Genomic DNA, 25,109 nt, shown 5'->3' on the forward strand with positions numbered 1-25,109 from the left:
GTTAAACTGGATATCTTTTATGACAAGAGAACAGGATGATCCTTCTGAAAAGAACAAAACAGTATTGAAAAAAGGAATAAAAGCATATTCAAAGCAAACATTATAGTACGGGATACCACTCTTTGACTGGCATAAGTTCAAGATGCACAATTTTAAATGACAATAATGTATGCTCAAAAATCATATACACTTATGAACTCTTTTTCAAAAGCAGTTTGTACTGGCTTGTCCACTATCTTTCAGTAATTACTTGAACAGGCACAGGCACAGTACGACAGAAAGGGATTTTTCCCCCAGTATGTGCAACTTACAAGAATTACAGTACTTGCTGCTTACAAAACAAGACTGCTTGGAAAAGTAATGATCATGTGAAATTTGTCTTCAGTGTGATACATTCTGCTTTCTGTACACTTTATTATTGCCATTGTTGTACTCTACATGGTTTTTTTGTATAGAAAATGGCCCTACCTGAAAGTTACAATCAAAAGAATAATGCAACAAGAACAAGAAAAATGGATGGAGGGGGTCATATCTCAACAGGAAGAGCATGCCAAACGAAACAGAGAACCAAAAATGATTTAGACGGAATAAAAGAAACCAAAGAATGAAGGAATTATGAGAATTCATTTGCATTCATATGCCCCTTCGAAGAGGAATTGTTTCAGATTCCTCAGTAGCAGGATAAGGTCTGCTCCTCAACACAACTCACCTTGGTTCCTCAACTAGAGTATTTACAGCATCTGGATCAAATGTTGAGTCCTCTATGTTTTGAGATAAGTTACCACAAGACTGATACAACACTCGCAAATGAGTGTTGTGCAAATCTGATCTCTGCTCTAAACTAGGAAAACAGGTTTCCTCTGAGCTCGAACCTTGGAAGAAAGATTTGTCAGCGTTCTTCCACTGTAGGTTTGTTGCTCAGTAGACACACCCTTAGCGGTGCCATGATATGTATACCAACTGTATCATGACAGCAAAGAAGAAAGAAGGAGAGAGTGGATTAAAACTTTAAAACGAATAGCAACATCTTAAATATGGAAGGGATACTGTGCAACTAAGGAAGAGAAAGACGTTTCTCTTCATTTGGCATGTTCAAATTTATAGGGTGAAAAAATGTGGTAAGCCAAAGAATTAAAAGACAAAAATAACTGTAAAATGAGATAAGGGCAAGCCAACAAGCAAGAATGGTATGATCCAGTCAAGCTATTAATGAAAGAATTAACTAAAGAACCATTAGTGGGGGCAGGAAGTAAAGGGGAAACGGAAAGAACAGCTCTTAGCAATGGGAGTATGAGTTAATAAAGAAAAGGAAGAATTTATTTTTGAGATACAAAATTATAGCGGAACTAGAGGAAAAATCACCAGCAAAGGACAACAAAACAGAGGGAACAGGCAAAATGGGAACAAGGTGATTAATAAGAAACTCACTTGCCCAAGGATCTTTGACAAGTATGCATGCCAGTGTCTCAAATTTTGTCCACATTTGAGTATTATTTAGCTGTTAATCCACTTCTTCCACATTCAAATTAGAATGTAGTAGTCCATTAGAAAGTTGAGCCAACTTTCACCTGACCAGACAGAAGTCTTTCCCCATCAAATACATTGCAATGTACCTTAAAATACAAATGACAGTATACATTACACGCTACCAATTAAAACATACTTTCGCATAAACAGGATTTATTCATTACGAGGGTAAATCTAAACAGATGGACTTCCATTCAGCCTCTGTGGTAAAATAAATGTGATAAAATTAATGTTCTCTCATTAATCTGCATGTTGCCCTCCACCACCACTGCTGCCACATTCATAAAATTTATTTTATACCTATTGATGACCCATTCCATTCCTGCCCGGGCATTAAGATCTGCAGGGAAGGCCCTACTCTCATAGTCCCACTGCTAAGTGAAGTTTGGGGACTAGTAGCACATGAAAGGACATCATCTACAGCAGAGTGCCACCTGAGGAATAACCTTCCCTCAGAAATGCATCTACTGTACTAACAACCTTGCAGACTTTTAGTCAGTTGATGAAGATTCACATCTTTGCCCAGGCTTTGCAGAATAGGGTGAAATCTGAGAACTCAGTATGAGGATTTTTGCTGCTACTTGATCTTTCGTTTTTAAAGATGATTTGTGATATTTTAATTGTATTTATTGACTTATTGGTTTGTTGTTGTTTTGTACTCTTGTACTCCTGCCCTAGGAACAGTTGGAAAGGACAATAAAGAAGGAAGGAATTTCTCTGGGTGAGGGCCAAGGCATTTTTCCCCCTAAGCAAATTGCAACTACTAGTTAAAAGGTAAAGGGACCCCTGACCATTAGGTTCAGTCATGACCGACTCTGGGGTTGCAGCGCTCATCTCGCTTTATTGGCCGAGGGAGCCGGCGTACAGCTTCCGGGACACGTGGCCAGCATGACTAAGCCGCTTCTGGCGAACCAGAGCAGCGCACGGAAATGCTGTTTACCTTCCCGCCGGAGCAGTACCTATTTATCTACTTGCACTTTGACGTGCTTTTGAACTGCTAGGTTGGCAGGAGCAGGGACCAAGCAACGGGAGCTCACCCCATCGCAGGGATCCGAACCGCCAACCTTCTGATCGGCAAGTGCTAGGCTCTGTGGTTTAACCCACAGCGCCACCCGCGTCCCTAACTACTAGTTAAGTCTAGTCAATTTCCACAGTCTATTACTTTCTCACAGTGCATACATTTGGAGCACCTCAGTCCATTGGCAAGCACTCAGCGGTCACTTTTATCTCTGTCTCCCACCTGTACTGAACCCATTATAAGGATGGTAAGTACTTGGATCCTCCTATCTCAGTCTCCCTGTTTCTAAATTGCCTGCTATTACAGCCAACGGATTGGCCTGGAAGGTCCTCATAGTCAGAATTTGCAGTGATCCATATGCACATGCCAACTTAACTGTTGGGCATAACCCTGGCTAGAGAACGTTTATGTGAAAGGACTGGCCAGCTTTCCAGATTATGACCTCTGACTATTGGGAAGGTAAATTCAAGTCATTTCATGATCTACAAAGGGAACTTGGTTTGGATCACCTGCTTGTGCAGCATCTGTGCCCCCATATCTCCTGGATGACTTAGATGGCTTCCTGGTTCAAACCAGACTGCCAGCCTGTTTGTAGACTAGACACATCTTAGCTCCGTGAAGAGTGGAACAGAGAACTGGAGCATGTAACTCATTCAGCCTAAGCAATGATCTACAGCTCTATCAACAGGTCCTTACTTGACCTGAGGTTGAATCTCATCCAACAAAAGTTAATATTCCAGAAGTATTGAATGCTGCAGAGATTTCATCACAAATTATTATCCCCGTCTGATTCATCTAATGTAGAGCTGCCCAGTTATAAGCTCCCCTTTGGGTGAAGTTTGGTAACTACAAATTTGATAAATGGAAACCTCATTGCATTTTAAAGATGTGCATGATGTTTCATTTTACTATAGTCCTACTCTTTGGAACCTACCTCCAGGCCATGAACTATGGATCATGTGGACTACAGGAACAGCTAAGCTTCTCTTAATCCAGGGTTGGATAGAGAATACAGCACTTTGCCCACAATAATGGGATTATAATTTTCACTCCCTGTTTGAGTTTGCTAACTTTCCACATTAGCATAAAAAGGACAGATATGAATATGTTTGGTCAGCTTTTCAGCCATCTCCCAGCCTCCATTCCCCACAGCTCTTCAGTAAATGAAAGAGCAGTGAGGACTCTACAGTACCAAAGAGATGACCCTCATCATCCTGTAGCAAGACCAGGACCTCAACAGGATGAACTGCTAGAAGCCACCAGAAAATCCCCCCCCCCCTCCAGCATTCAGGAACCTATCTGGTTCCACTAGTGTCCAGGGGCAGACCATGTGCATCAGTCCCCTGCTCACAGTGTCATGCAGATGCCTCCCAAGAAATGAGTAAGCAAAGTGACTATTCCACATTAACTACCCACACTGAAAATAGAGACGGTTTGTATTAGAATTTACCAAATGCATTGCTTCACTAACAAAGAATGACCATGTTGCACCTCCCACAGAACTGAGGGGTGAGGGGAGCTTTCCATCTGCCACACCTTTTTCCGTGTCAAGGTTAAGTGAAGCTGCTGTTTCCCCACAAACAGAAATCCTTAATGAACCACAGTTCAGACGTGTATCAGTCTTTGAGCAGTTCGTGGCTCCACTCCACCCATCTTGAGAATTACAAGTGGCCTTGGGACTGTTAGATCTCCTTTTTACACCCTCTTCATAGAACCAAAGTTCACAGGATTCCCTGGGAAGAGGGAATATTAAACTTACAAAACTGTATATCTGATTCATCTGAGTGATATGCGAGAGAGGAAAATACATAAAATCAAGTGCGCTCTCGGAAAGTACAGTATTGTTGACAAACACGATAGTGGCCAAAGAAGAGACCATTCTAATTCACATTTAATCACCCAAAAAAATTCCCAGAAGGACTTCGTCCCCTTCCCTGCTTCTTTTTAAAAACCGTTCCTTTTCAACTTTGATCCACTTTCTATCCCCTGGCCTTTTCTCGTCTGAATATGAAAAGTCCATGAGCGGAATGCATAATCAGTTACGACCGATCGAGATAACGAGGGCGCGTTTCCAATTTCTTCCACGAGGGGTCGACTTTGGTTCTTGTTTTCCCCAATGAGCTTCGCGGATTTATTCATTTCTACGTCTTCACCCCACGCACCCTCCTCTTCCCACATTCTAAGAAAAATAAAATAAACATCTAAGTTACTGAAACCATTACTGCTTCAGTCTTGGTCACTAGAAGCCAACCGTTGTAAAGTTGCAACTTGGCTTTCGGTCTCCTTTTTTGTATACCAGACTTGCAATATAACTTCCTGATCCGCTGGCGCCCAACGAGGGCTTGATATTCATCGAAAGGGAAGAAGAGAAAGAAGAATCTGATTAGCTGTACATGTATTTCAAAACTTGACCAAATTCATGTTTCTTTTTTTCTTTACAAAATGCATATGCAAAATTCATGCGTGAAAAAGACTTGTGTGGGAGAGGCCAGCGGGGGTGGGTGGGTGGTAGAAATCTGATCCGATAACCGCTTGGTTTAAAGCTGAAGGACTCTCGTTATTCAAAAATGTCCTTTAGGATAGAATGATCCTCTCCCAGGCCCCTGGGCTTTCGAAAATCTTCCGACATCGGTTTCAGAAGAAGGCAAACAGACACCTCGGTTGTTCACTCTGCTGCTAGGATCGGGAGCCGTACGGCCGCCTAATACTGAGCTCGTTTCTTGCAACCTCAAAAGAGTTTTAGCTAAAAATGATATTTTGCCAACAGTGCAGCAAGATAAAATTAAAAAAATCTCCCCTGAAAGCTGTTTAGCCATCAGGTCATGCCGTCCGCGTGACGCCTACATCGCTCCTCACATTTCCCCCTCTCTAATAGTGCACCATATTTCTTCTCAATGAGGCTTACTCCAAGGTAAGTGGGCATTGGATTGCATCCTCAGTTTCCAAATCATATATCATCCTCATTATCATCTCAGCACCTGTTTGGCAAAGAAGCTTCCATTAAGTGTCATTATACTAGAAAAGTTCGATTTCATCCATGGACTTTAGGGGAGAGGGGGGCGGGCGAGAGAAACACGCTAAAATTGTAAGATTTACCAATATTCCTTTAACGGCATAGTCTGCCCTGCTTTGCCCCAAATCCTTCTCTCTCTCTCTCTCTCTCTCTCTCTCTCCAGCCTCCTGACTTGGGATTTGGCTGACACGTTTATTCGTCAATTTCACTTTCGCCGCCACAGCCAGCAGTGGAGATCCCCCCCCCCCTGTTATTTTCACCGAGACTATATTAATTAAAAGAAATACATGATTAAAAAGTAATGAGTTGAATAAAAATTATCTCCGCTCATTTTCTGATTATGTTAATTGTTAAAAACCCTTCAATCACGCTGTTGCAGTCAATGGGTTTTAATGTGAAATTAGTGGGCTCTTGATAACTTACAGTCCAGAATAATCCTGGCAGTTTAGTCATCATTCCTAATAACGAGGATGTTGCTAGGACGAGAGATTTCTACATGATTTGGCTGCATTAAGCCTTCCCTGCCCCTCCTCCCCCTACATCCAAGAGTGCCACGCTCAAGTACACAACTTTCTGCATATTGTTAACCAGGCAGGCTGAGTTGTGCTTCTGTCAAATGACGGAAGAGTCGCCGTGCTGGGCATTGTGGCAGCGACAACAGCAGAGTCCCTATAGCGGGTGGCAGCCTATGAGATGCATACGATGAAGCAGGTTCTGGCCAAAGGAACAGTGGCGTAGCGTGGGTTGTCAGCACCCGGGGCAAGGCAAGTAATTTGCGCCCCCTAACCCCTGGATTTTAGCACTGATTTTAGCACTGCGATTGCGAGCGAGCGCCCCCCCAGATGTTGCGCCCGGTGCGGCCGCCCCCCCTGCAACCCCCACGCTACGCCACTGCAAAGGAAGCCTGGGTCGTCATAAAATTGGCGAAGCCCCATCTTATACATTCTTACTCAGAAGTAAATCCAACAGCGTTCAGTTTGCTTACCTGAGTAAGCATGCACAGGATTGCCACCCTCGTCCTTAGATGATTGGACTCTCTGCCTAACTTTCTAGAGCATGAGACTCTTAATCTCAAGGTTGTGGGTTTGAGCCCCACATTGGGTGAAATATTCTTGCGTTGCAGGGGGTTGGACTAGATGACCCTCGTGACCCCTTCCAACGCTACAATTCTATGATTACAGTATGTGAATCGTTCTGTGTGAGATCTCGTCTGCACAAAATGCCAAGGGTCGATTAGCAAAAAGGAACTTCACAGCCCATTAATATGGTGCGTATTGTGCAATTGCTTGACTTCGGCTGGATGTCTTTAACTTGTTGCTGTTCCGATCATTTGAAGCATTTTCATTTCTTGGCTGCAATCCTAAACTTACTTTCTTAGGAAGGAAGTCCCGCTGAAACCTGTCCTTGATCGAACTGCTAGGTCCTTCACAATCTCTGAGAGAGAGCTGTAAGAGACAATAGAGGTGCTTAAAATGGAAGGGTGGAAGTACAGTACACAGTCGTCCAATGTTTTTCATGAGGAATGTCAGAAGACTATATGCATCTACTTACAGATAGGTAGCCGTGTTGGTCTGCCATAGTCAAAATAAAAAAATTCCTTCCAGTAGCACCTTATGCATATGCTATGATTTACGTATATGCATCTACGTATACGTAAATCATAGCTGTCAACTTTTCCCTTTTCTTGCGAGGAATCCTATTCGGAATAAGGTAATTTCCCTTAAAAAAGGGGAAAGTTGACTTCTATGATGTAAATATGCAGGGGCTTTTTTTGTATGTGTGTGTTTGGTTTCGTTTATTTAACCATTAGTGGTTTTAATTGGCCGCACAGGTGCCAGTTAGAAAGAGTTCTTTCCCCCACCAACTTTGACCACAAACTGATTTTGCCTCATGACTAATACACGTATTGTGCGTTTGGGGTATTTTGGACACACCAGGGGTATGGGTACTCTCTGACACAATCACAAATGCCAGAATTCGAGAAAATAGGAGTATATGCTCATCTTTAGGAGGCAAAATTCCATAACTTGTGTCAAGAAGAAGTAGTCAAGGATGTGAGGCTTCGATGAAGCCAATAAATTTAATTAGTGTCTAACACTGATGGGTCGATTTATATACCCATTGTCCTCTGTGAAACGCATTTTCTTGTTCGTGCCTTGCCAAATTCACTCGCTTGGTTTTTGTTTTTAATTGATCTTATGAACCTTTAAAAGGGAGGTCCCGTTATATGACTTGAGAGTTTTGAAGGAGTCAGGCTGCTGATTAATAAAAGGCGATTTTGTGCTGATCTACAGGCCAGAGAGAGAGGGACCATATATCGGTGGGCGTTGGGCGCAGGGTGGAAAAGAGGAAAGGTTGGAGGCTTGCTTAGTTGGTACTGTTTCTACTCCGCACAACCACCCTACAAAAGTTTTCTTGGATGGTTTTAACCCAGCCTGACGCTAACAAACTAGCAGGATATTCTAACGTCTGCACGAGAAACGAATGGGGGAAGAGGCAACGAGGCCCTCTTGCGTGTAATAACTCTCTCTCCCCACCCTTCCCGGTTCATTTTCCTATTTGCATCCCCAGTTAACTGAAGATCGTGTTAATAAATAACAATGAAAGGGAAGCGCTTCTATCTAGAGGGCTTGTCGGCAACATTTAAAAAGCCAATAGAGTTTATAATTCTACTCTATCATTTCTTATTGATTAGAGTAATCAAGATAAAAAGCTAGCCGGGCTCGGCGAAGTTCAGTAGCATATCATTAAAGATAAGAGTCAGTTAATTCTGGAGCCAGGAGAGGGTGGATGGTGCCTGCGCTGAAGAGTTCATTTGCATGAGATGCTGAGCCCAGTAACAAGAGGACAAAAATCACTAATTAGGGATTGCAGAGTGCCTCCCGCGCTCGTCAAGCACCCTTCGGAGAGCTGCGATGATGCAAAGATCGCACTTTTATGTAAATCCGGGCCAAGACACCGCAGTCGAAAGGTTGCCTATAAGCAGCGGTTCAGTCTAACAAGGACGAGCAGCAGCCCAAAGATGAGAGAGAACACCTACCACGCGTGTGGAGGGGTATTTTGCCTTGCTAAAAGCTCCACCTTCCTCGCCTTGCTGTTTTTCTGTTTGTTTTTTGGGGGTGTGGTTTTTAAAGGTCTACCGATCTACCCAATTGTCTCCGTTGTTTTGAAATCTGGCCCTCAGCCATCCTTTCTCACTTAAAAAATGTGTCAATTACAAAATAGTTTCTGTCTATTCTACGGATGAAGCACCAGGACGTTCAGTTTAGCCAGGCTCGGAGCATGGTAGAATCCCGCAGCCTCCAGAAGTCTCGTTTGCATCTACCTACTTCAAACATTTGCTGCTGGACCGCTTCTGCGAAAAGGTCTGGGTGACTGACTCCAGGCGAACTTTATTCATCTTTGTCTGGTAAGGAGAGAAGAGAACTGGATCCACTGCAAACAAACAAACAATCCCACCAAGCCTTTATTCCAAGCCAGTTATTTCTGAAACAGATGTATGTATTCGATAAACTCTCTCTATGTCATGCCAACGGATCCTTTCAGTAAAAATGGACACCTAACGCTCACACGCGGGAGCCCAAACTCCAACAGGCGTTAGAAGCTGCCCAAACATTTCCGTGCATGTTGGAAGTGATGTTATCAAACTCTTCCTCAGATAAAAATGTGAGATGCATCCCTGCGCTAACAGCAAGGTACTTCGATGCAAGACAGCATTTAGCCCTACACCTCGAACACGCTTTGATAGAATAAGAATAACAACAGTAGGGATAACAATAAAAGTAGTTGTTCATCCATATCCCATTCTCTCTACCTTCTCCGGCGTAAGAAAGACGACCATCAAATATGGGTCATTCGAGTTAGCCTCCCTCTCTCAGCCAAAGTCCAAACCACGGGATAAAAGTTAAAGCCATCCTTTCTGCTAGGAAAGGAAGCAGTAGTATTTTCTGTGTACTGTAAAGTGCAGACAGTAGGAGAAATCGCTGTCTCAGAATTGAGACGTATGGGAATTGTAGACGCGGGACAAACTTCACAGGTCTTGGCCTCTACTAGGACTGTAAGGACTTTTATCTGAAATTTGTGGGGCTGTCTTCTGAGTACATGTATTTCCTATGGGAAGTTTAAATTCTTTTCTGATAGTAGATGGTAAACAAGACTCACTCACTCACTCCACCCCGCTAGAAAACCATCAACATGTTTAAGAAAGAAAACATTTGAGATGTCTCCATTATTCTTTTAATGCACGTGATTATTGCACGCCACTTGGGGATGCTTGCCTAACATAGGGCACCCAAGTATGTTAATTGTTAAGTAATAAGTTGTTCTCCTTTAATGCAAAGTTATCATCTATGTGGGTGGTTCAGTTCAGTTATTTTTTTAAATCGCTATTAAAACATTGTCCTTTTTTAATATAATGAATTTAATGTAAATAGGCGTTTCTGATAAACCAAATGTGCTGCACCGTTTAACAAGCAAAAGTTTCTTATTAAGAAAAGAAGAAGATCCATGGTCTTTTCATAATGGCATTTCCCCCGTGTAAATAACACGTCTAGCCTGCAATCCTATACGCACTTCGGTGGGGGTAAGGCCCATTGGACTAAACGCGGCTTACTTCTGAGCAGAGATGCAAAGGATTGCTCCTCAAAGCCCTTGATCTCCTCGCTTTCTGAAAGCGCAGTCCACTTGGACAGCCTCAAAAGGAGAGAAACCCCTGGATTTTATGGGGACCACAAGGAAAACCCTTCTCTCCGAGATAGTTTCAAAAGAATGGGAGGGGGGACCACAGCTCTCTCTCTCTCTCTCTCTCTCTCTCTCTCTCTCGGACCTATGAAGTTGTTTACTTGTCTCCACCAAGCCCTCCATCATTCAGCCCAGCGCTTGGCAGCCGGCTCTTTAGTGCTCACTTCGCCCCTTGCTTGGCCGCGGAGTAAAGGAATCACACCCTTAGATTGGTTAATTGTAGGTGTCAGCGTGGAAAGTGGCAATGTTTGCCGTCTCTCTCCCTCTCCCAAGTCTCCGAGCGGCTTCTTCCCCTCCATAGCTCCCTCCCGGCGACCCTCTTTCTGTCTGCTCTGCCTCCATCTCCTCCTCCCTCACAACCCCCCCCCCATCCCTCCACCACCATCATCACCCGCGGCAGCACCAGGCTCTGGATGGAGGTCAGCCGAAATGGCAGCTTGGTTGGGGTCCTGGGAGCCAACCTGGCAGCCCTGGGCAGGCACCTGGTTACACACCCTACACGCAGCCTATTCAGGGGGCTTATTCCCACCTAGGGGCCTCGAGGATCGCAACCTCCAACGACCATTCCACACCAGCGCAGAGACAGGCAGAATGCGCCCAGAGGCTTCTGTCTCTATTCCAGCCTCCTTTTGCCACCCGCGCACCTCGCGCACGCGCAGTTCAGACTTCTCGCCGCCTTCTCCACGCACTTCCTCGCAGTTCCTTTTCTCTCACGGCTATCCGTGTCCGAAGAAGCCGCGCAGATATAACTGACCAAGTTGCATCCGGGGCTTCCCTTGACTTGCGATGCGGGCGTAACCGGCCGCCTCTTGCAGTCATGTGCGCTCCCTTACGCGCATATTTTATATTGTGATTTTGTGAGACCTGCGGGTATAGGGCGGTATACAAATTTAATGAATAAAAATAATAACAGAGGCACACCCCTCACAGGGATGGTGGCAACCTAGGAGACACCTGAGGGGTGTGCTGCGCTTGAGGCAAAAACACGCGTGTTGTGTGGTGGTGCATGGAAATGTCTGAGGGAAACACAGTCCCTCCCTCACGCTGCCAATTTCTTCTTCTTCTTCTTCTTCTTCTTCTTCTTCTTCTTCTTCTTCTTCTTCTTCTCCAGGCACTTTTGAGGTGACATGCAACTTCCCGCTCAGAAGTGCTATCTCAACTAAACACCTCGCCTCATTCCAGCATATCCTCCCCATTTCCCATACTTCTATATGGGTGAAGAACAAGACATATAAAGGGAGGCGCACATATAGGCGTGATCTTCCTCTTTGTGACGTTCACACTATGATTACCCACTTTTCTCTGAATTCATTGGTACACAGTTTCACACCATTTGCCATGCACTCGTTCATATGGATTCTTATGATCCCCCTTCCCCTCATTCTAAGCATATCTCACTTTTCCTCTCCTGCTACCCTTCGGTCCATCATCCCTAACATTTTCTGTGTAAAGGTGCCTTTTCTTTTCACTCTTTCTCTCACAGACAGCACAGGGTCTTTCGCCTTTCAACTGTTCAATTATGCCAATGCAATTCCTCTGAATAATGCGCGCGCGCGCACACACACACACTCATTTTGTTTCGCTTCGTTTCATATAGTCTAGACTCTAGCCACACAAGCATACTATATATATATATCTGCTCCTTTTCCCTCTCTCGCGCGCACCGAACTCTCTCGCTTTTGCATCACACTCTTTCAGCATACACTCATTTTAATGAAACATTCTCTCCCACAGTCGTCTGCTCTCGCAGAGGAATATAATTTTCGCGCGCGCGCAGGACTTTCCCGCGCTTTTCCTTGCATGTTCCCTTCTTTCCATTCTAAAAGCACGTGGTTTCTGAGGTGGCACTCAACCCAGCAGTGGAGTAGAAGAACATTGGTCGCCAATACCAGCACAATTGGTCGCCGGTACCAACAACACACATACACACCGAGTCCCCGAGCTTGGAATCACAGTTTTCTTCCTGTCCCACAAACACCGACATTCTGAGGAGACCCTCGGCTTCTCTCTGAAATAGAATACAGTATCAATCCTACACGTCCTGACACACCGACATACAACTCTCTCCTCTCCTTCATTACACACACACACGAGAGAGAGAGCGAGAGCGCCTCTGACACCCATGCAGAGCCGTTTATGCCATTATAAGCGAGGAGGAGAAGGAGGAGGCTGAGGCTGCGGGCGCTTCCATTTCTTCCTCCGAGCTCTTTGGGCTTTTTTGTCCTCCTCCCCCCACCTCCTCGCCCTTCCCATACAGAATAAAGTCAGTCTGTATTTAATGGTTATGGCGGATGTGAGGAGGATTTGGCAAAGGGAGAGGCCTTTTGCTCTCAAATATTGCTCCTTTACGTCGTGTGAGTCTACCAACCCACCACGACCCCATATTCTTCTCCGGGTGTCTGACTCGAATGACAAACGAGCTGATTTTTTCACTACATCGCTGGGAAATGTAGTGGGTGATAATAGAGATTTCTCTTTCATTTTTTACGCTTGACTTGGTTATTGTTGCCTTTCTTTTCCCGTGATTCCTTCTGAGGATTAGCTCTGACTTCCCCACTATTGGCGGTCAAAGTGGCCCAAACTCGGGATGACAATTGATGGGGATCAAGGGATTGCCCATTCTGTGCCTGTAAGGGCTGATTTGTGCCAGAGAAACTCATCAAGTGCAGGCGAAGAATGGAGGGGAGCGAGGGGGGAGCATCTGGGGGCAAATGTATTCATTGAGCCGGGCTCTCTCTCAAATTGCTTCGAAGTTTCCCTCATGAAAAAGTAACGCTTGCAGCAATCAACGGCTTTTTGACGGATTACAAACTCGGGTAGGACTGTAGGGAGCTGATTTAAGGAGGGGGGCGAGGTGGGGAGAAGAGAAGAGCCCCCAGCTTTAGCATGGGGGCAACTCGCCCACAAAAGTACAAGGACGAAGGGTCAGTCAGCAAAACACAAAGCTCGAGGTTCAGATGCGTGTAGGAGCAATGAAAGGTGCATTAATTTATTAACAGGGTGCAAGGAGTGGGGGGGGGATCATTAACTCCCAACTCCAGGCACCCACCCAAAAGATGGCATTTACATTAAAATAGTAAGAAGAAGAAGAAATAGGAGAGAGAGAGAGAGAGAGAGAGAGAGATCTGGGCAGGGAATGAAGTGCTGGACAAAGTTCATTAAAGCTGGGAATTTGGAGGAGGGGGGCGGTGGAGAAAGCTGACTTTATCCCCAGCAAGAGCACAGTTTCGGCAGAAGACAGGGGTCCGCCCTTAAAAGACAGTTCCCACTTCCATCATATTTCTGTCTTTTATATGCATGACCCTGAGGTCCTTCTCCAGGCCTGACGTGAGTGGATAGGAGACCTGCAATCACTGAACTTTGGTCAACCTGGAGTTCACTCATCTTGTTGTTGCTTTTGATGATAGAATGCGAAGAAGAGACAAGAATAATAATAGTCTGAACTTTTTCTTCGGCTCATCACAGGGCCTTCAGGAGTCTCACATCCCAAACCTCGGATCCGTCCCTATCCTCTAAAAACAAACAAACAAAAAACCCTTTCCAAATCAAAAAACAAAACAAAACAATTCCTGTGTTGGGAACACCAGGAACGTCTACCCTTGAACATTAGCGACAAATGAAGAGAACGGAGGAATCTGACTTTTTCGGCTCCGTTGAACTGAAGCCTTAAAAAAACAAAACAAAAGCAAGTCTTTCCCCGCCCCGTCTCCCCCCTCCCTCCCTTCCTCCTTTTCACCAATTCCCTGACAGCTACTAAGCAAAGAAATGGCTGGGAGTTCAGAGAAAGAAAAGTCTCCCTGGAACTTTGTGACACAGAAGATATGTTGTAATTATTCCATGCAGATCACAGTAATCAAAGTTGTCAGAGAAAGGACTCGGGTTCCCCCCCTCTCCCCCCCCCGCCTCCCAACCCCACCCACCCCCTGCTATTTAGTCTTCCTTTCCCCTCTCCCGTCAAGTTTAGCTGTTTTCTCCCTCCTCCTCCTGACCCATCATTTTAAAGTCCCAATCTTTAAATCCTCCTTTGATTTGCCTTGTTCTTATGCCCGCTCCAGACACTTTTCTTCCCACCTCTCAAAATATAAAAACACAGTTTTAAAAAGATGCTTCTCGTCGATTCGATTAAATAGAGGAAGGCCGAGAGATCGAGGGAAGATGTTAATGGAAAGAAGACTGCCGAGGAAAAGAAAAGCGCACATATCGCTGCCTTAAAAAAATAAAAATAAAAATTTAAAAATCCTTCAAAATGAAGAGGTGGAGGGGAAAGGAGGGGGCAAAAGGATCCTCTCGATCCCCTATTTTGTTAAACTCTCCCCAGTCCAGGAATGATTAACTCCCCCCCCCCACTTTGCCCTTCATCTTGTCAATGTTATCATGGCTTTGAAGGGAGGATCTTCAAGGTGGCACATTTCTGAACTTAACCTCTTTTCCAGCTAACTCTCTACCTCCTTGTTAGTGCCCGGCTCTGAACTTCTGAAGAGTATTTTTGTGTGAGTCAGGGTTCATTCACTCGGGTTCTTTTGTAGGACTTTCTTCCTTTCAGCCCTCAGTGTGTTACACCAATTAAAGGACGACGTGCTGTAAATGTAATGGGCCGAGGAGTGATTGTTTTTGACAAGCAACAAAACACATAGATCCACCCCTTAGATTAGGCCGTTGAAGGGGAGGTTCAGGCCGGTCAGTTTACTGAATAGTTCATGAACTGTAATTCTGAGGGCTCGTGTGAAAGAAAATGTCTCTCTCTCTCTCCCTTCCTTCTCCCTGTCTCCCCACCCCCATCCCCACATTCTCTCTCTCTCTCCTCAGAGGAGAAGGAACATCGATGGAAAATAAATGGCAGGGAATGAGGGAGAATTATTTATTTGTTTATTTTAAATAATCCTATATCCCACTTCATCCTGTCATATTTGACAGCATGGTACAACAGGGCACAGTTAAAATAACTGTTCATATTAAATACCAATATATTAGAGTAATAAAACATTAGAAACCTCACAACAGATTAGCAAAATAAGAGGCCACGATGACAACTTGAGTAAGCCTATAAAGCAGACTAAACATGACCATTAAAAATGCCTCTGCAAATATAAATGTTTCCAAGCTAACAGTAATGTTGGAGCTAATAATTGGTGGGGCACATGCCAAAGTCAGGGTATGTCCTGAGAAGGCTTTTGTAGCTACATAACATACTTCCCCCTAAGGAAAGCACTTGGAGAAAGGCTTCCACTGAAGGTCTCAACTCACTCTTGGCAGGTTGATATGGAAGATGTGCTCCTTTCCACATCTCAACCCCAAGCCATTTAGGCCCCTTTAATGGAAAGTCCTAGCATCTTGAAGTATTAAAGGTTCTGGCTTCTCATTTAGGTTGAAAAAAATGCCTGATAAATCACTTTGTTTTGACCACTAAGGAAGACCTTGGTTGAAACACATCTGGATATCTTTACTTGTTCAGTTCATTTTTATTTATGACCGTTATGAGCCATACTAAGCAGTTTGTGGACACTTGGTCATTCCATATGATTCTAACTTGGAACCCTTTTGCTGCTTCAGACTTTATTAGAGACATACATTGGTTTTAATTTGTATTATATTTTATTTAAATATGTTTCATATACTTTGACAATGTGTCAGTTTATCAATATTTTTATCCCAGTTATGTTTCAGCATATCTACAGAATCACACTTTATATACCAAACATGCCAGTTTCATAGAAAAGGATACCTCCAGTTCAGTTACTTGTGACCTGTGTGGGTAATGGGTTTTTTTTAGTATAATAAATATATAGTTGTCATCCATTAGTTATATGTGCAGTCCAGATGAATGGAGTACTTGGGTGGGGGGGGTGAAGTCCAGATTCAGCTAGGACTTGTAAACAGTCAGTAAAGTTAGAGCCTCCCACACAGAACTTACCATTAGAGTACATTTCCTTGTTCTAATTTTCACAGTGAACCAGTGCACATCCATTTTCTATACTGGAGTAGAAAATGGTTCTCAGTCTCAATCTATACATTACAGCAGCCCAAACTTCACTGAGATAGTTGTGCCAATTTTATATATGTTATGTTCAGAGCTGGAGTTATGTACTTGGGAGATGCCCTACTGCAGAAGTCTTTAACCTTTTCAGACCTGGGACCCATATTTTACACAATATGCATTTGGGGACCCACTTCTCAATTTTTCACCATACATTTGCATAGTAGTAGTTCCTCTTTTGTGACCCACCTTGGATTATGCCATGACCTGGTAGTGGTTCCTAACCCATCAGTTGAGAACCAATGCCCTACTGGGTTTTTAAGTGTTTAGCTGAGTAAGCAATGATGGAGCAGACAGCAAGTAGCCAAAAGCATATTCTGAAGTCCATACATTGCTCCAGAGGTCAAATTGTACTGCTTCTGAGCAATTGGCAACTGTTCTTTTTATTCCTGCTGTCATTTGTATTTGTATTTATGATTTTGTTGTTCTTGATTTGTTTCCATCACCCCATCTTAATCCTCCCAGCAATCAAGTGAGGTAGATTATGTAAGAGCTATAGTGACTGACTACAAGGCTAGAGAGCTTCATAACTGAGTGGGGATTTCAATCTGGGTCTCCCCAGTCCAAGCCCCAAACACTAATCCAGCCTTTGTCACCCTTGTACTTCTGATGTTTTGGACTACAACTCCCATAAACCTGAGTCAGTCCAAAACCTGACTGATACTTAAGACTTCATCTTCCATCAACCCCAGCCAGTTAATGTTGAACTGTTGTAGTCCAAAATATCTGGAGGGCACCAGCTTGGTGAAGGTTGTTTTAACCATTCCGGAGAACCATTCCTGCCACCACAGATTGGGTTTCATTGGAGAATTTAGGTAGGTGATAAATTTCCTGGTAGGTAGGAGTCATGGTCTCCCCCTTTGTCATTGGAATAATGGAATTTGGGTGCAGGGTAGAGTGTTTGGTTCCCTCCAGGAAAGTATACAGGGATTGTTCCCCCTCCAACTCTGATAACATTGGGCTTTGGAATGCCACAAGACCTGGGCCAGCCCTTTCCAGACTCCTTCATATCTGAGTCATTGTTGAACTACTATGGGATTACAGTTACAACTGATGTAACCGTATATTTATGAAGTGCTGTGCTAACTCTTGCTAAAATGTTCTCTCTAGAGACTTAATGGTCTTCTGCTTTCATTTAAAAAAAAAAAAAAGTTGCTTACCACTGTCCCTATTTCTCCTTTTTATCCTCATGGAACATTGCACAAAACTATTAGGAAAATCTCACAGGAAAATGTGCTATAGGTAACACATCCGCACACACATATCACATGTACTTCCGCATTCTACTTCCTGTATCTTATCTTCTTCATAGCACTGAAGAACTTTATCCACTTTCCCCTTTTTCCTTCTGTTTGCACAGCGAGAAAAGAGAAGAATAGTCCAAGGTATGCAGCTCTCTGTAGAAAACTTGAAGACAAGTAAACATTTTTGCCAATCTCCTAACCTTGCACCCTCAACCATTTTCTTGGCTCATAGCCACACACGCGAAACCAGTAGTCAGTGCTTGTCACTACCACAAATCAGCCTTCCTACTTTGCCTTTGGACCACTTGTGGGTGAAGTGAGTGTCTCAATTCCTCATATAAAACAAAAATAGCAGTTCAGCAGTAGTGTACAGTACAACACACAGGCATGGCTGGTTGAGATGTGGGAGAGGGCTTCCTCCTGTGGTTATGCCTGGATTACAGAACTCCTTACTTCAGAAGGTCAGTTTGGCCCTCTTCCTCCTTGCTTCTTGCTGCTTAAATATATGCATATATAGCAGGCATCTGACCAGCTACATTCAGAATTCTGCTATGGATGCCCCTGTGTTTTTGGTTTTGCCACCTGCATGCCCGTTTCTGTTTTACTGCTGTTTATTGTTTTTGTTGATTATTTATTTTTGTTGGATTTTATTGTATGTTGTAAGCAGCCTATAGTATTGCAAATGCAGTGGAAGGGCAGGATAGAAATAAATTTAATATCGTGGTTATTTGAATAGGCCAGGCACAAAGGCTGAAGTTAATAAACTATTAATAAAAGTAAGTTTATTGGGAAATCTGATCACTTGGAATTCCAAACATAAAAGCAGTCTAAAAAGCTCTCTTCCCCACTTAGAAGCTGGGTACATACCAGTTTAAGTTGTGAAGTTATTAACATTCACTTTACAAGTTATAGGAAAGACCTGCAACCTCCATGATCCTCAGCATATATTAACTGGGGGGCAGGGCACAGAGCCACAAACCAGGAATTTTATTCTGTGATAGCATATTCTTCTCCAAAGAAAGTTCCAGGTGACATCTGAATCTCTATTTGCAACTGCAGTGAATCACTTCAAGCACAACTCACAGGAAAGTGGAGTCTTCTCTTTAAATAGAAATGAATGATTACCCAACTTGTTGACAGGGAGGAAGGATGATCATACAAATGCTTAGAATGGCAAGAGACAAAGTTAGTGAAAGGCTGAACCAATATAAAATTGAAGTAAGCCACTTACAGTGTAATCCTATACATGTCCACACAGAAATAAGAAGACCCATTGAGCTCTGTGAGGTTTACTCCCAGGTAAGCGAGTATAGGATTTAAACTTGAAGTGTTGAACTGTTAGTTTTAACAAAAAGGAGCAGCCTTCTCTAGTATTAAATCAGGATATATATATATATATATATATATATATATATAGAGAGAGAGAGAGAGAGAGAGAGAGAGAGAGAGAGAGAGAGAGAGACTCCATTGCCTTTTCCCCTAAAATGACTGGCAAGGTAGACTTCCAGTGCAATGCAAACATGTGTTCAGCATGACATGCTCCTAGTTCAGTATGTATATGACTGCAGTGTTACTTATCCTTTCCCCAGCAATTAATATTTTTAGAAAATGTATTTAATTTTTATTTTATTTTTACTTTAAGGAAGCCCTAATGATTGCGAAAATACTTTTTTGAAACAATAACAACCATCTGTAAAAGGCTTTATGATCTAGTTTGTGTGTCCTGCCCCAAAAGTTTTCAGATTCTACAAAATGTCATGCATTAGATTCAACATAAAACATACCAATGAAACATGTTTATGGGGGAAAAAAGAAAATGATCTGCTAGGTCTGTTACATAAAACAATACAATCTGTTAATTTGTACAATTTGGTTTGTCTACAGAACCTGAGCTTTATTTAAGACAATAATGTCCATTGCAGTCCCATGCATGTCTACTCCAGTGCTACAGAAGTCAATAGGACTTACTCCCAGGTAAGTATGCAAAAACTTACCTGGGAGTAAGTTTCACTGAATTGAGTAGAACTTCTGAGAAGACATGCCTAGGATTTCACTGTTAATATGGGGAAATAATCTTAAATACGTAGTACCATTGATCCTCATACTTTTCTTCCTAAAAAAAAAAACCCAATACAAAATGGAGTTTCTAAAACATTTTTACACAGTTTTTCAGACTAAAGATGTGCACTTATGCAAACACTCAAAGGGAGCCTGATCTGTCATTCTTTAAGTACTTAAAGCTCTCACTAGATCAGTACAATGAATACAGGATTAGGGCTGCAATTCTGAGAAGGTAAACATGCCACTCTGGAATAGCTGTTTTCTGTGTTACACTCTCTGCAAAGTGACACCCTTGCATTTTGCCTCTCTCTCCCCCCCCCACACATACACCCCAAATGAAAAGTTGCCTAGATACAAGAAGCTTGCACAGATGGACAGATAGTGGTGCAGTAAGTCCTTGTCTACTGCATTTCAAGAAGAGACATCAAATTCTCAAGTGCGTGAATTGCTGTAAGAGATACAGCTTGTTTAACAGGGAAAGGGGGTGGGTATGTGTGTGAGAGAAGTAGGGGGGCAGCTCCTTCCCAAAGAACATAAAATTATAAACCAAGCCCCATGCAATTTTCCTATTTGAGAGCCTCATCTCAACCATCAAATAAAAACAAGTTAAAATTATTATGTGAAAACGATTGGATGGGGCGACATTGTGTCACACGGATATTCTCGTATCATGCAGATGCAGTTTGGAAGTGTTGCAGTTCAAAGAGCGAAAAGGGAGGAGAGAGAAACCCAAACAGCAAAAAAAAAAAGGAACAAAATTAATGTGTGCTTCAACCCATTCTTGAAAACAAGTGTCACGGGATCAAGCTAAGCATGTGTATATATTTATAACATATGTGTATATATTTGTAACTTTAGAGAGATGTTTTAACTAACCAGCAATAAGTTCGGTATTAAGAGAAATGATGTTCAGATGGCAAAATGCAAGTGAGTTTCGCTTCTTATCGCTGTGCTGTCAACATCCAGAGTCCCCTAAGTCCAAGAGAGGCGAGACTGGCAACAGCTAGCTTCCCCCTCAGATTCCAGGTTCAATAAAGATTACATCATGGAAAAACTATGCCATGTAGCCTGAGAATCAAAGCCATCACAATTGGTGGCTGTTTAACTGTAATGTCACTGAAACACATACTTCCCACCCCTCCCCTGTTCTCCCCCCCCCCTTGCTTCCCTTCTCCTTGCTAGTTCACCACACTCATCCCTTCTACTTTTCGTACCATTAAGGCCAGCTTTATTGGGGAGAAGAAAATCTGATCAAAACTGTCGACCGCCAACTGCCGATTTTCAATGGATTCAATAAAGGCCACCTTAACGATTTCCCTAATTAATGGATGACATCTTTGGCTGGAGGAGAGGCGATGTATTCTACTCTGTCTTAGTCTTTGTTAGCCTTCTAATTAACTTTCGTAGGTCACCCAGGTCTCCCAAACCTAAAAGTGAAGAGGGCCATTGTGCTAGGAGCAGTAAACTTACTTTTTTCTGCCTGGGTACTTAAAAGTGGGGGGGGGGGATGATTACAGGCAGGGAAAAATAACTCCATTTAAAGTCTTTGTGAGTACAGAGAATACATAGGTCCCTGCCATAGAAAATAATTGAAACACCTTTTTATACCAATATTTCCATGCATAATAAAACAAATTAGCAAAGTCCATCTAACTCCAGATGCATTTTTCCAATTACTTTGAGGGAATGTGAACTCCAGTTAGTCAATGAAAGGGTTTCAGCTTAGTGAACAAATTGCTACTGCAACAGCTATCAGTTGTATAACAGTTGTGGTGTGGCATGTTAAGCAGAGTCTGAGTTAACAGCACACACACACACACACAGTTACAAATTATGGATAAAATTTAATGTTTATGAAAGATCACGGTGGAATTATACCACGAAGTTAAATTTGTTCCACTGCCTTTGATGGAATCTCAACTGATTCTGTTTTTTTTGAAGTGAAAGTAGAAAGGGCAAATCTTTTTCCTTCAAAAGTATGATCCAACTAAAATGCAAAAGTATAAAGATATTGACCTACATGACTAATTTCTGTATGTAAAATGTATTAACTGTACTTTGCTGGCATCTGCATTTCAGTTGCTCCCCTTGAATCATCCACAATAATATTATAAATCATTAAATAATATAAGGTCCATCATACCATTACAGGACTTAACGTACTTGAAATGAACCAGTTAGGCTGAAATATAGCCCAGGAGCTTGTAGTGTTGCATTTACCTTGTGTCTGGTTGATTAATGTACTAATAGAGCCCATGTGGTATAGGTGATTTGAGCATTGAAATAGGACCAGAGAATTTCAGTCTCAAATCCCTACTCAGCCATTGAGCTTGCTGGATGATCTTGGCTAGTCATTCCCTCTCAGGCTAACCTACATCATAGAACCCAGGGATGAACCTTGTATGCTATCCTAGGCTCCTAGGATGAAGTGTCTAATACAACCTTCCCCAACCTTGAGTCCCCAGATGTTGTTGGACTACAACTCCCATCATCCCAAGCTAGGACCAGTGGTCAGGGAAGATGTTGGAAGTTGTAGTGCAGCAACTTCTGGGAACCCAAGGTTGAGAAAGGCTGATATAATAAGTAGAATATGAAGCTTGTAGATGAATTCTGCTCTGTTATATAATAGTCTTTATAGTTAAAAGGTAAAGGACCCCTGAACAGTTAAGTCCAATCAAAGGCAACTATGGGTTTGCTGCACTCATCTCGCTTTTCAGGCTGAGGGAGCTGGTGTTTGTCTGCAGACAGCTTTCCAGGTCATGCGGCCAGCATGACTAAACCGCTTCTGGCACAACGGAACATGGAAGCCAGAGCACATGGAAACGCCCTTTACCTTTCCGCCACAGCGGTACCTATTTATCTACTTGCGCTGTTATATTTTCAAACTGCTAGGTTGCCAGAAGCTGGGACAGAGCAATGGGAGCTCACACCATCGCAGGGATTCAAACTGCCAACCTTCCGATCGGCAAGCCCAAGAGGCTCAGTGGTTTAGATCACAGTGCCACCCTCTCTATAGTTACTCACATCTAACTCCCACTGAAAAGGCCATCTTTATAGTATAGAAGGGTTGCATGTTGTGTTTTTATTTATCCATTTTTTGTAAGCCCCTTTCCAATATGTAAACAATTGAAGGGGGGGAAACAGCTTCAGCAGGGCTGGTGAGTTTCTATCCCAGGCAGAGACTTTGGACAAGTTACAATGGCCTCCCTGCTACCACACAACTCTCAGATTGCCACATAGGCGCCGACTCCATGGAGCTTGAGGGGGCCCGAGCCCCCTCAAAAATTCGTTTGGGGGGGGCTCCGCCCCCCCAATAATCTCCGGCGCCCCTCCAGCAGAGCGCCATCGCCGCCCCTCCCCCAGCCCAAAATGCACAGGATCGGGCTGCATGCCTCCTGCCCTCCCTCCCGAGCAAAAGCTCCCCCCAATTTCCGCTCCGGAGCTGATTAATAGGCGCTATTCGCTCACGAGGAGGCGGTGCCACTTTATTTGCATATTCATGAGCTTATTTATTATTCATGAGCTTTCCCGGGGGCCCCCCCCCAATATTTTTTATAAGTCCGCGTCCGTGGATTGCCAGTGGCCAAAAGATTGTTCATGCACACTGTGTTCTGCTGCTTGTGGTCTGCAGGGTTGTGCAATATGGGTTGCTTCAAGGTGCCCAGTAAATTACCCATAATATGCTTGCTCATTCCCACTCCTCATAAAGTGCTCACTCATCCAGTCCCAATCCCATAGTGGGACTAGTGCTCTTTGGACCTTGTTTGCTGTTTCAATCACCTGAGCTTGAGATAATTGCTCATGATGGCCCTTCAGGATGAGGAAAAGAAGAAGCAAACTCACCCCCAGTCTTCAGTTTACAGGGGCGAGTTGAAGAAACTTTGAAGAGGTCCAGCACTGTGTCTCTGTCAGGAACTGCAGTGCTTAGCATTACCCCATCTGACAATCCATGTTGCTATAGCTTCTCAGTGAAGAGCAGTCCATGGCTCAGCCTTGAAAATCCCAGGAAACATCTCTACCTCCACTGGATCCCCTTTCCCACAAAGGTTCATAGAGTAACCAGGTGAGGAAACTCTGAGGAAGCCCAGTGCCACATCCCAAGAGCATTTTGGTAGTAGGTGTCTCCATTATCCAGTGGGTGAAGAAGGCAGTGGGAAAGCAGAGCAGACAAAACCTCTCATCTCTGTCTTCCCCAGACCTCTGAATTCCTCATCTGTTACCGCATTATATCTCATGGAGATAGCTGCTGCTTTCAGCTAAATTTTTTTGTTAAAATATGTTAACTAGATAATTGCCTCAAACATGTATCCTGACAACAGGATATGCCTTATTCACTCTATACATTGTTTCACGGAAGCCATTTTGTTTTGTTTTGTTTTCAAAAAGACTTTTTAATGGCAGTTAATGAACCAATTGGTCACACAAATTAACCTTTCACAGTCATCGCTGTGCTTACATGTAGTATACAGAAGCAAAGCAATACCAACATGATCTTATGAACCTTGAAATCAACAGTGCCTTGTACGTGATATTATTGTTGGGATACTGCCAGGGAGACAAAGTCCATCGTGGCCCCCAAGCCGGCTGCCGGACGATCCATCGATCTCCCGTAGACATGCAATATCAGCAATTAGCGACACGAGCTCCAGAAAATAGCTTGCCACATTCTGGAACTGATGCACACTCTATCAGCAGATAATTCACAGCAGAAGTTGCACGCAGGAGAGCATATTTACAAGTTTATTCAGTGTTGATCATTACAAAGAAAAACATGACTGCCTGCATCAGTGTCTCCAGACACACAGAGAGAAAACGAAAGCAATAGGAAACATAAACATCCTGTGAACAGGAAATGCGCAGACTCTGTGACTCACAAAGCCTGCTCCCTTTTAAGGTGGAACGGAAATATCCTAACAATTATATCCCACCACCAGCACCGTTAAGCAACACATAGACCCAGTATTCTGCATTTGGTAGTTAAGGAGAGAATTATTCTATTAGAGCACTACTCTGGGCTTTAAAAGCAGTTTATTTTTATTTAGAACTCTTGGCCTCAAGGGTCCTCTTTTATTATCTTACCGTTGTCAGTGGTTTCATTCTCTAAATTGTGGCTTCTTTGGTTATGCTAGCTTGTTTGGATCCCCTAAAAGGTAATGTGGGAGTCTCTGAATAATGATGCTTTCTGACGTGCTCATGAGGAGCCGACATAAATATGATATTGGCACTTAAGCATTTAAAGCATTTCACAGTGTCTATCACTTTTCTGTAAATATCCCAACCTCCACTACATTGTACATCTTCTGCCACTGCTGTTGTGTTTTACCCTCTCAACCTTTCCTATCTCTCCCAATGCCATTGCATTCATTGCCTCATCCTATTTGCCATTCTTGTCTTTCCATGATGAATTTCCTCCTAGTCTCTTGAACTCATTTCTATTCCTCTCTGATGCTCTCCAGTTTGGTTTCAGACACT

The 25,109-nt window shown here is 43.3% G+C and overlaps 1 long non-coding RNA gene across 2 annotated transcripts in view; it reads left to right on the top strand.

Moving 5' to 3' along the window:
* LOC308583041 overlaps positions 1-25,109 on the top strand; it is a 46,005-nt gene that overhangs the window by 6,118 nt on the left and 14,778 nt on the right. The gene's annotated exons all lie outside the window — the stretch shown is intronic.

The sequence above is a fragment of the Podarcis bocagei genome (assembly GCF_964188305.1).
Source record: "Podarcis bocagei genome assembly, chromosome: 3".
NCBI classification, from domain to species: Eukaryota; Metazoa; Chordata; class Lepidosauria; order Squamata; family Lacertidae; genus Podarcis; species Podarcis bocagei.